Here is a 13212-nt window from a genome sequence, read left to right as displayed (position 1 = left end):
CATAAAGTAAAGGGTTTTTATTACCATTGGCAGTTGTTTGGTAAGCATATACACCCGGTTCCACTGTTTGAATTTTTGCAATAAGGGTGTCTGTGACTCCTCCATCATCTGGTTGCAGTGTACCTATAGATTCAAATTATTTTATTTAATACAGCAGAATCAAAATCGCAGGAGTATACATGACATCGTGTGCGAAATCAAATCTGAAATGTTTTTGATAGTATCGCATGTGTTTTTCATAGGTTTCGCAAATGCATAATTTTTAGTGAATTTTTACATTATATCACATGTGTTAATATTGAGTTCGCATGTGTTACCTTCTGATGCCAATTGTACCAAAACACTGGATATTACTTTTTGTGCTTCTTCATCCTCTCTACCTTCTTTGTTTGTAGCAACTTCATGATGAACCTCAGAAGCTGGGTTTTCAGGTTCTTGATGAACAGGAGAGGCTGCAGGTTCATGCTCTTGAACCGGTTCAGGTGGCAGACAAATGGGATTATTCTGAAGCGTTTGATCCCTCTCCTTACAAGCATTCATAACCTCAACATCCCAAAAACACTTAGTTTTTGCCTCTGACACTAAGTTGTTCATCTCTTGAACATCTCGAACCATTTTAAGGTATTTTTTGACATTTGCTTTCATCTTTTTCAACAGATTCTGTAATATCCATATAGAAGTTAAATATAATTGATTAAGTTAAATAAGTTAAATTAATATTTTTTTACACTTACCTTTTTGTTTGCTCTCGAAGCCTCTAGTTGTTGTTCGTGGGCTGTGTCATAGAATACCGACGGTGAAAGTTGAGTAGGAGTGTTGCAATAATCCATCATTTTTTGCGTCTGCGTTCCAACTTCAAAGTCAATGTTCATCTGAGACATTTCATTGATTTCAAAACTGAAATCCATGAAATCATCAATGTTCTCGTTATCTTTTGGCTCTGCCCCGGTTTCTTCGTTTTGTACTGCGCGCACAGTCCTTCTTTTGTAGCTTATCGTCGTGTCAACCGGTGGTCGTAGTGTATAATCATCCTCCGGAGGACCCTCTTCTTCTTCTTCATTCTTTTCTTCATTTTCTTCTTCATTTTCTTCTTCACTTTCTTCTTCTTCTTCACTCTCACTTGATATCCATAGAGGTCCGTTATCCGAAATATGTTCTTCGACTTTATCAATCTCTGAAGATGTTATATAACGAATAACTGGCATCTCCACGGCTTTCTCGAACATGTTAAGCTTTTTGTTGTATTCATGCGTGTATAGAAGCTGTATAAATCGCAAGATCATTTAATTATATAAAAGAACAAACTAGTATTTTTAAATAAGTTATTAAATGTAGTAATGTATACCGTAAGAAAGGCGTCCTACGAACTGTATCTTATAGTTCTTCCAGTCCGCTCGTGTCCGGCGCAAGGTTTCGAGTAGATATGAGCACCAATCTAGATTTTTTATTTCCTCAACATCTTCTACACCGAGCAAACATCTATCATTTGCAAGTGTTGCCTTTGTAATTTCTGCAAAGAAAGTCATCCAGTATACAAGGAAATTTAATTTAAACAGACTCCCTCCGTCTCTTTGATTTTCCATTCTATTTGCTATTAAGCCATGGGTAAGTCTCGCGTTTTGTCCCCACTGGCGGATGAATGTATCCCGGACCGCATTTCCCGGTTCTTGACTTTTTTCAATTTTGTCTTGCTTTTTGACTTTTCTCTTATCGGCTATTATTTCAACCTTCTTTGGACCTTTTGGTAATCCAAATACCTCATAAACTGTGTTCGATGTTATTTTTATTTGGTGGTTTCCTACGTTTAGCTTATCGAACTTCTCATCAAAGTTTCTCACTAGCCAATACGCCAATCTTGTCGAAATATGGTTGATGTTGATATCAAGAATAGCTCCAAACCCCATATCCCTAACATCATCTATCTGTTTTTTTGAAAATCTTCTAACAGTATCCATATATGAGTTAGGTTGGCATCTCAGCAGTATTGCTTCATTGCTGTATTTGAAAAACTCTCTATGTTCTGTTTTAGGTTGTTGCCCCTTTTTTGAATGTTTTTTTGTGAGTATCTTTGATTTCCTCTTATCTTCTTTCTTCTCATGTTTTTTCTTTTTTGGGGGTGCTTAACAAATTCATCATCTTCTGAACTTTCTTGAATCACCAATCTCTTTCTATTCTTTTTAATTTTTATCAGAGTTGATATTGGTCCTTCAAAGTCTTCATCAGATTCTATTTCTACAAAATCGCATGCTATAGTTAAAAAGACTCACAAAATCGCATTTATCAGTTAATCATGCACAACAAGTCATCAATTCGCATGTATTAGATATCAATTCGCATGTGTTTTTTAATCAATTCTCATTTATGAGTTATGATTTCGCATTTGTTACATAATCATTACCTAAACTATCAATCATTATAAATCATAAACAATACAACTAACATATGATATAAAATCGCATTTGCATTTATATCAATTCGCATATTTAATTTAACCTAAAAGAAAAAACCTTCGACATACTAGCTTTTTATCATATGAAATCGCAAATGTCATTAAAACCACAACAAAACCCTATATGATATCGCACATCCATCAGTATCATTAAGACAATTGCATAAAAAATGCAAAACCTAATAAATAAATATACCAGTAATAAACCCTAGCAAAATTGAAGTTGTTATCAATATGTAATGTTATAAAACTATATGTTTCAGTTAAAACGTTAATAAACAAACAAAACCGCATTTGATTTTAAAGCCCCTGTATATTACACTTTAAATCGCAAATGTAAATAGATACCTGGATTCATCTTCTTCGCTTGTGGTCTGTCGTTGTTTGCTTTGCTTCTTTTCTCAATATTCATGGAATCGTAGTTGAAATCGCAATGGAGAGTAGCACTGAATCGTAGTTGAAATCGCAATGGAGAGTAGCAGGTAATGTTTTGGAGAAGGAGAATGCTTTTGATTTTGGGTTTTACGGTATGATTTTGAGTTTTTGTGTGCTGATAATCAGGGGTTTTGTTCTCTCTATGGACGATTCTAACCTTGGCGGTTTCTTTTATTAATTTTAATTTGATTAATTTAATTGTTTAAACATGCGCTTTTAATGAGATGATCGTACGGTTGTTGTAGCGTACATTGTCACACCCCCAAAATCCACCCGCGGATAACACCCGCTTCGAGGGCGTGACTGACCAGGATCCAGCCACCAATTATACTAAGCATTGGTTAATATCGAAGTAATACTTACTAATCATGAGATTAGCAATATCAAGTTCAGAGTTTAAAGTAGCGGAAGCATAAGTAAACAGTTTTAAACAAAGTTCAAAAGGTAGACATGATAAATGCCCAACAGACGGGCCGACGACCACTACACATCCCAAGCAGCTGCTCCAGTCACTGGCCACCTGCAAAGCATGCAGTAAGGGGGTCAACAATAATGCTGAGTGAGTTCACTAGTTGTCCAGTTTTAATTACCAAAACTCGTTTCACCAGTTAATTTATCCGTTTATACATGCCATGGGGAGCTACCCCAAAAGTTAGCGACTAAACTGTTTTCCAATACCGAACACTAGGTAACCGAATGCGTTTCCGCAGGATGCCCCGATGTCAATGTTCTATCATCATTGACGGATGCCTGAGTACATTAGTTCACGACCGATCCCATACCATGGCACGGTGTGAGGCTGGTAAGACCTAAATAGCGCTATCAACTAATAACCCGTTCGCCTGGCACCGGCGACTAATCGGTATTATGTAGTAGGGACTTGAGTGATAGAGTTGCGTTTAGTGCCGTTAGTTGCAATCCGTATAAACAGTAATTAACTAGAAAGGTTTCCCAATACAAGGGAAGATAAAGTAAGTTTGTTTCCCAATAACTAGGGAAGGAATGTAGACGGTATCCCCTTTACAAGGGGATAGGGTTGTTTTAGTCTCGTGTCCCAAACCACCGGGACGCATGCTTTTAAGTTGTGAACTCACCTTGGGTTGCTCGGTATGATACGTTACTTGGTTAAGTATGTTGGTCACCACGTCCTAACATGGTTACCAAATATGGGTCAAGTCGGGTACAAGTAAACACGTATAGCATGCACGTATACAAACAGTTACAGGCAGAAATACAAACAGTAACATATACACATGCAGTAGCAGATCAAAGTGAAGTCCAGTCAACAGTAGGCCCAACAGTTGAAGCTCAAAACAACAAGACAAACGGTCAAGGCCCAATAACATAAAACAGCCCAGTCGAAACTAAGGTGGTTGCGACTCGCAACCGAGGTTGCGACTCGCAACTGCGGTCTCGGTCCGTCATGCTTTGGTTACGACTCGTAACCGGAGATTGCGACTTAGCAGGTTTGGTTGCGACTCGCAACCAGGTCTGATGCGTGCTGATTGCGACTCGCAACTGGGAGGTTTCGACTGGTCACGCGTGTTTTCGAGTAGCAACCAAAGGTTGCGACTCGCAACTGTGATAACGTGCATGGCAAACTTCTAGAACCTGCAGACTTGTACTATCCAATGAAATTGCATTTTCATGTAAATGTTGTACTATGCCACTAAAACATGTTTGTTGGTCGATTTGTGCACCAATATGGATCAAAATCAGCATTTTCAAACTATTATACACATTCAAACTGTTCTTCATTCATTCAATAAAACTTCAAGCATTTAAATCAAGAAATCATGAACTATAAATAAACCCGAATCCAAACAGGAAGCTTATAAAACCGTGTATCATTTCTTGACAAGGATTATAACACCTATCCTAACATAGAAATCATACTTGTTAACAATCAAATCCTAAGAACATGCGATTCTAACCAACCCCTTAACATATATATTGGATAACCCAAAACGATGATCAACAAAACATCACCTTCCTTAGCATAAATATGAACATACAAGCCTAATATTCATACTAAAACTTCTAATCACATTAACAAGCATAAAACCATAGCAATCATCAATAACCATGAACATAAAAACACTAACCGGTTACTCGGGGTTGAGAGAAAAGGGGTGTTCGGGTGGTCTCTTGGTTTGTCCGATCTTCCTTGTTGATAGCTCACTTGATCCGAGAGATATGAAGGAATGGGGAGATGATTTTGGTTGCTAGAATTTTAGGGTTTTAGGGTTTAGTGAAGAAGATGAGAGGAGAGTGTGAGAAGAGAGTGTGTAAAATGATTAAGGGAGGTGGGGTTGGGTTTATATAGTGCACCGAGTTGGGCTAGGGGTTTCCGGGTTGGGTTTCTCGGCTACACGGCCTTAACCGGCCCAAGTGCTTCACTGTTCACTCGAGACCGTGGTCTCGAGTCGGGTCTCGGGTTTGGTTCACATATATATAACACTTATATATATATACATACACATAAGTAAATCGGCACATAACACATAATAACAAATAGTTTTTCATATATTTTTACTGTTAGTCGATTACGTACACGTTCGTTACATCGAAAGGTTATCCGGAAAGATCCGAGGTGTCACATTATCCCCAAGTTTTAGGAACTTTCGTCCCGAAAGTTAAGGCAGCCACTGTCAAGCTAGTGTAAGTGAAAGCGTTTCAACGGGGTGTCACATCATCCCCCCGTTAGTTTGGAATTTCGTCCCGAAATTCGTTCGTAGCTTCAGTGCTGAGGTTTTCGTTAGGGAACAACTGGGGATACTTGTGCTTCATCTGGTCTTCCCGCTCCCAGGTATACTCTGGGCCACGTCGCGAGTTCCAACGAACTCGTACAAGAGGTATCTGGCTACGTTTGAGGATTTTGATCTCTCGATCAGTGATCTCAATCGGTTCCTCAGTAAAGTGTAGCTGTTCGTCAATCGTCAGTTCCTTAAAAGGAATCACAAGTGTTTCATCCGACAAACACTTCTTCAGGTTGGATATGTGAAAAACGTTATGTACCGCACTCAGTTCTTCAGGCAGGTTCAATCTATAAGCAACCTTACCGATCTTCTCGGTAATTTCGAATGGTCCGATATATCGCGGATTAAGCTTGCCCCGTTTACCAAAGCGAACCACACCCTTCCAGGGTGAGACTTTAAGTAGAACCCGGTCACCGACCTGGAATTCCAATGGTTTCCTACGCTTATCAGCGTAACTCTTCTGACGGTCACGAGCTGCCGCCATGCGTTGTCTGATCTGGGCAATCTTTTCCGTTGTATCTACCACCATCTCTGGGCCCGTGATTTGACTATCACCGATTTCCGCCCAGCAGAGAGGTGACCGGCATTTACGACCGTACAATGCCTCAAAAGGTGCTACCTGAATACTAGTGTGGTAGCTGTTGTTGTATGAGAACTCTACTAACGGTAGATGCTTCTCCCAATTCTTGCCAAAGTCGATCACACACGCTCTAAGCATGTCTTCTAGAGTTTGGATGGTACGTTCAGACTGTCCATCCGTTTGCGGGTGATAAGCAGTGCTCATATCCAAACGTGAGCCAAAGCATTTGTGCATAGCTTGCCACAATTCCGAAGTAAAACGAGCGTCTCGGTCGGAAATAATTGAGGTTGGCACTCCGTGCCTCGAAACTACTTCCTTTAAGTAAATCTCTGCCAAGGTAGAAAACTTGTCTGTTTCCTTAATAGCCAGGAAGTGCGCGGACTTGGTCAATCGATCTACGATTACCCAAATAGCATCATTTCCGCGTTGAGATCTAGGTAGCCCTGTAACAAAATCCATGGAAATTTGCTCCCATTTCCATTTCGGGATTTCTGGTTGTTGGAGTAGACCTGCTGGCTTCTGGTATTCTGTCTTGACTCTCGCGCAAGTCAAACATTTGCTAACGTATGTTGCTATGTGGGCCTTCATACCAGGCCACCAGTAGGTAGTCTTTAAATCATGGTACATCTTGTCCGAACCAGGATGTACTGAGTAGCGGGACTTGTGGGCTTCGTCCATCACGAGTTCGCGTAAATCTCCAAAGAGTGGAACCCAGATACGCCCTGTCACATAGTAAGCACCATCTTCTTTCTGTTCCATTTGCTGTCTCGATCCACGCAGAGACTCAGCCCTGATGTTTTCCGGCTTCAATGCTTCAACTTGAGCATTTCGAATCTGGGTAGGGAGGTTAGACTGGATGGTAAGTTGCAGTGCTCGCACGCGCTTTGGTATAGTGTCCTTTCGGCTGAGGGCGTCTGCCACGACATTGGCTTTGCCCGGATGGTATTTGATGGCGCATTCGTAGTCGTTCATGAGTTCGACCCATCGACGTTGTCTCATGTTCAATTCCTTTTGCCTAAAGATATGCTCGAGACTTCTGTGATCGGTGTAAATGGTGCACTTGGTACCGTACAGGTAATGTCTCCATATCTTAAGAGCAAAAACCACTGCTCCTAGTTCCAAGTCGTGCGTCGTGTAGTTCTTTTCATGCGTCTTGAGTTGTCGTGAGGCGTAGGCAATAACTTTCTCGCGTTGCATTAACACGCAACCGAGTCCATGAATAGACGCATCGCAGTAAACCACAAAGTCGTCAGTGCCGTCAGGCAACGTGAGAATAGGAGCGCTACAGAGGTTATCCTTAAGCCTCTGAAAAGCAGATTCCTGCGCTGCATTCCACTTGTAGGCGACGCCTTTCTGAGTGAGTGTTGTGAGAGGTTGTGCAATCTTTGAGAATCCCTGAATGAATCTGCGGTAGTAGCCCGCCAAACCCAAGAATTGGCGTACTTCAGTGGGAGTCTTAGGCGTAGGCCAGTTCTTTATCGATTCGATCTTAGCTGGGTCGACATGAATTCCGTTCTTATTAACTACATGGCCGAGGAAATGGACTTCTCGAAGCCAGAAGTCACATTTAGAGAATTTGGCGTACAGTTGCTCGTTGCGAAGAAGTTCGAGAATAAGGCGTAGGTGCTGTTCATGCTCCTCTTGACTTTTCGAATAAATCAGAATGTCATCGATAAACACGATCACGAATTTGTCGAGGTAAGGCTTACATACGCGGTTCATAAGATCCATGAACACTGCAGGTGCGTTGGTCATTCCAAAAGGCATGACGAGAAATTCATAGTGACCATAACGGGTCCTGAACGCAGTCTTAGAGATGTCTTCGTCACGTACCCTCAACTGATGGTAGCCTGATCGCAGGTCAATCTTTGAATAGTAGCTCGATCCTTGCAACTGATCGAATAGGTCGTCGATGCGCGGGAGAGGGTAACGATTCTTGATGGTAACCTTGTTCAACTCACGATAGTCGATGCACATTCGGAATGTGCCGTCCTTCTTCTTGACAAAGAGCACTGGGGCTCCCCAGGGTGATGAACTAGGACGGATAAATCCTTTATCCAATAATTCTTGTAGTTGCGTAGAGAGTTCCTTCAGTTCTGCAGGGGCTAGACGGTACGGTGCACGAGCTATGGGTGCTGCTCCAGGAGCTAGCTCGATTTGGAATTCGACCTGACGGTGGGGTGGGAGTCCAGGTAGTTCCTCAGGAAATACCTCGGGATAGTCGCGTACTACAGGAAAATCTTCAATCCTCTTTTCCTTATCGTGGGCGTGGGTGACAAGTGCTAAGATAGCGGTGTGCCCTTTCTGCAAACACTTCTGGGCTTTTAGAAGCGAGATAATGCCTGTGACTTCTCCACCTTTGTTGCCTTTGACGATGAGGGGTTGACCAGAACGACGAGGTATACGAACTGCTTTCTCTTGACAGAGGATCTCAGCGCGATGTTTGGATAACCAATCCATACCAATGACGACGTCGAAGCTTCCAAGTTTGACAGGGAAGAGATCGATACTAAACGTATGGCCAGACAATTCTAGGGTGCAGTCGTGGATCACGTGCGTGGCCTCGATGTTCTTACCATTAGCTATCTCGACGGTGTGCTTAGAACTTAATAATGCAGGCGAGTGCTTAAGTTTCTTACTAATGCGAAGGGATACATAACTGGCATCGGCACCGGAATCAAATAACACAGAAACATAACGATCATCAAGTAGGAACTTACCCGCCACGACGTTGGGATCGTTCCTCGCTTCTCCAGCTCCAATCACGAAAGCTCTGCCCCTTGCATTTCCAGCATTGTTATTCTGCTCATTGTTCCCAGCTCCCTGGTTGTTGTTGCGATTCTGATTCAGTTCAGGGCAATCCTTTCGCATGTGCCCTGTTGCCCCGCATTTAAAACAAGCTCGGTTGTTTCCCTGCTGCTGTTGCTGTTGGGGTTGTTGCTGATTCTGCCTTGCTGGGAACTGACTTCTGCAATCCTTGGCTTCGTGCCCCATCTTGTGGCATCGCTGACACTGACCCTTGTTACATGCCCCATTGTGGTGCCTGTTACACTTGTTGCACTTAGGGTAGTTTCCCCGGTAGCCACCCTGTTGCTGAGTGCCTTTGTTGTTGTCAGTTTTCCTTTGCTGAGCTGGGGCTTGAGTAGGGTTAGCATCCTTGCCCTGATTTCCATCCCACTTTCGTTTTCCATCACTAGAACTTCCTTCCGCAGCACTGATCCTTTTGGGCAACCTGCCCTCTTCCACAGCCTGATCCGTGAGTTTGTGAGCAAGTCGAACGATCGGCTGAATGGTAGTGTGGTTGGCTGAAGTTACATGGCTTCGGATTTCTGGGGCCAGACCCTTGATGTACAGTTCGATCCTTCGGTACATGGGTCGAGACATGTTTGGACAAAGAGCAGCATAGTCGTTGGACAGCTTGGTGTAGGTCTCAATCTCTGACCCAACCATCTTGAGTTCATAGTACTCATTCTCCAGCTTGTGGATGTCATTCCTGTGACAGTACTCTTCCTTGATCATATCCTTGAAATCTTCCCATGCAGTAGCGTTTGCAGTCTCCAAACCAAGCATTTGAATTTGCGCTTTCCACCATGAAAGTGCGCTTCCCTCTAGAGTACCAGTAGCAAACTTCACCCAGTTAGCAGTTGGGCATTCACAGACAGCAAAAACAGCTTCGACCTTCTCAATCCAGTGCAGAAGGCCTATGGCACCCTCCGTGCCATTGAAAGGAAGAGGCTTGCAATCCATAAAGGTCTTGAAGGTACAAACACGTGGTTGCACAGGTGCAGGCTGACCTGTTGTGAGGAGTGAAGCGAAATAGGTTTAGAGGCGAAAAGACGATGCGGCGGTAGGATCTAAACATCCTAAGACAACGAGTTTACCTATAGGGTGAGCTGCGAAAGCTGCAGCCACAGTGTTGAGCAGGCTAGTGAACTGAGCCGGGGTCATGTTGACGTTTCCTCGTCCGCGTCCACTCATTGTCTTCATAACCAGAAAACACAGTATGAGTGCGTGATAGCGAGAATAAGATAGAAGAGAGAAGATGTATCTATCTAATCAGGCAACTAGTACGTATAGCAAAGCAGAAAGCATAAGACAAGTAAGCAAGTAACTATGGGTCCGAGCTATGAGGTCAGATAAGTCGAGTCTTGTACTTGGAGTGTAGTGTCGTCACGAGTCACGGGTTATAGTCTGGTTTTTCTCAAAAAGATTTTTCCCCTTTTTAAAACCAAGTTCACTATAACCAATGGCTCTGATACCAATCTGTCACACCCCCAAAATCCACCCGCGGATAACACCCGCTTCGAGGGCGTGACTGACCAGGATCCAGCCACCAATTATACTAAGCATTGGTTAATATCGAAGTAATACTTACTAATCATGAGATTAGCAATATCAAGTTCAGAGTTTAAAGTAGCGGAAGCATAAGTAAACAGTTTTAAACAAAGTTCAAAAGGTAGACATGATAAATGCCCAACAGACGGGCCGACGACCACTACACATCCCAAGCAGCTGCTCCAGTCACTGGCCACCTGCAAAGCATGCAGTAAGGGGGTCAACAATAATGCTGAGTGAGTTCACTAGTTGTCCAGTTTTAATTACCAAAACTCGTTTCACCAGTTAATTTATCCGTTTATACATGCCATGGGGAGCTACCCCAAAAGTTAGCGACTAAACTGTTTTCCAATACCGAACACTAGGTAACCGAATGCGTTTCCGCAGGATGCCCCGATGTCAATGTTCTATCATCATTGACGGATGCCTGAGTACATTAGTTCACGACCGATCCCATACCATGGCACGGTGTGAGGCTGGTAAGACCTAAATAGCGCTATCAACTAATAACCCGTTCGCCTGGCACCGGCGACTAATCGGTATTATGTAGTAGGGACTTGAGTGATAGAGTTGCGTTTAGTGCCGTTAGTTGCAATCCGTATAAACAGTAATTAACTAGAAAGGTTTCCCAATACAAGGGAAGATAAAGTAAGTTTGTTTCCCAATAACTAGGGAAGGAATGTAGACGGTATCCCCTTTACAAGGGGATAGGGTTGTTTTAGTCTCGTGTCCCAAACCACCGGGACGCATGCTTTTAAGTTGTGAACTCACCTTGGGTTGCTCGGTATGATACGTTACTTGGTTAAGTATGTTGGTCACCACGTCCTAACATGGTTACCAAATATGGGTCAAGTCGGGTACAAGTAAACACGTATAGCATGCACGTATACAAACAGTTACAGGCAGAAATACAAACAGTAACATATACACATGCAGTAGCAGATCAAAGTGAAGTCCAGTCAACAGTAGGCCCAACAGTTGAAGCTCAAAACAACAAGACAAACGGTCAAGGCCCAATAACATAAAACAGCCCAGTCGAAACTAAGGTGGTTGCGACTCGCAACCGAGGTTGCGACTCGCAACTGCGGTCTCGGTCCGTCATGCTTTGGTTACGACTCGTAACCGGAGATTGCGACTTAGCAGGTTTGGTTGCGACTCGCAACCAGGTCTGATGCGTGCTGATTGCGACTCGCAACTGGGAGGTTTCGACTGGTCACGCGTGTTTTCGAGTAGCAACCAAAGGTTGCGACTCGCAACTGTGATAACGTGCATGGCAAACTTCTAGAACCTGCAGACTTGTACTATCCAATGAAATTGCATTTTCATGTAAATGTTGTACTATGCCACTAAAACATGTTTGTTGGTCGATTTGTGCACCAATATGGATCAAAATCAGCATTTTCAAACTATTATACACATTCAAACTGTTCTTCATTCATTCAATAAAACTTCAAGCATTTAAATCAAGAAATCATGAACTATAAATAAACCCGAATCCAAACAGGAAGCTTATAAAACCGTGTATCATTTCTTGACAAGGATTATAACACCTATCCTAACATAGAAATCATACTTGTTAACAATCAAATCCTAAGAACATGCGATTCTAACCAACCCCTTAACATATATATTGGATAACCCAAAACGATGATCAACAAAACATCACCTTCCTTAGCATAAATATGAACATACAAGCCTAATATTCATACTAAAACTTCTAATCACATTAACAAGCATAAAACCATAGCAATCATCAATAACCATGAACATAAAAACACTAACCGGTTACTCGGGGTTGAGAGAAAAGGGGTGTTCGGGTGGTCTCTTGGTTTGTCCGATCTTCCTTGTTGATAGCTCACTTGATCCGAGAGATATGAAGGAATGGGGAGATGATTTTGGTTGCTAGAATTTTAGGGTTTTAGGGTTTAGTGAAGAAGATGAGAGGAGAGTGTGAGAAGAGAGTGTGTAAAATGATTAAGGGAGGTGGGGTTGGGTTTATATAGTGCACCGAGTTGGGCTAGGGGTTTCCGGGTTGGGTTTCTCGGCTACACGGCCTTAACCGGCCCAAGTGCTTCACTGTTCACTCGAGACCGTGGTCTCGAGTCGGGTCTCGGGTTTGGTTCACATATATATAACACTTATATATATATACATACACATAAGTAAATCGGCACATAACACATAATAACAAATAGTTTTTCATATATTTTTACTGTTAGTCGATTACGTACACGTTCGTTACATCGAAAGGTTATCCGGAAAGATCCGAGGTGTCACATACATAATGTACGATTAGAGTATTTGTATGATAACCGGCCTCTATATATATATATATATATATATATATATATATATATATATATATAATAAGATAAGTATTTCTTATGTGCACTAACATCAACAATCATGAACCATTGTTGTATAGGAAACATCAACTGTCACCTTCTAACACTCACTCATCATAACCATAATAACACAACTAATAAAAGTCAAAAGTGCAAAGTCGTAACTATTGAATACTGGATTGGTTTGTTCAAAAATATTTCAAATAAGTTTTGACAACCCAAACGAGTGTTACCAGATGCGGCAGGAGCTGACGAATCGGCTTCAGTGTAATTAGTTTTTGGAAATAGATATGTAGCTTAACTAAAATA

The sequence above is a fragment of the Helianthus annuus genome, chromosome 10 (genome assembly GCF_002127325.2).
Source record: "Helianthus annuus cultivar XRQ/B chromosome 10, HanXRQr2.0-SUNRISE, whole genome shotgun sequence".
NCBI classification, from domain to species: Eukaryota; Viridiplantae; Streptophyta; class Magnoliopsida; order Asterales; family Asteraceae; genus Helianthus; species Helianthus annuus.
This window is presented reverse-complemented; position numbering follows the sequence as displayed.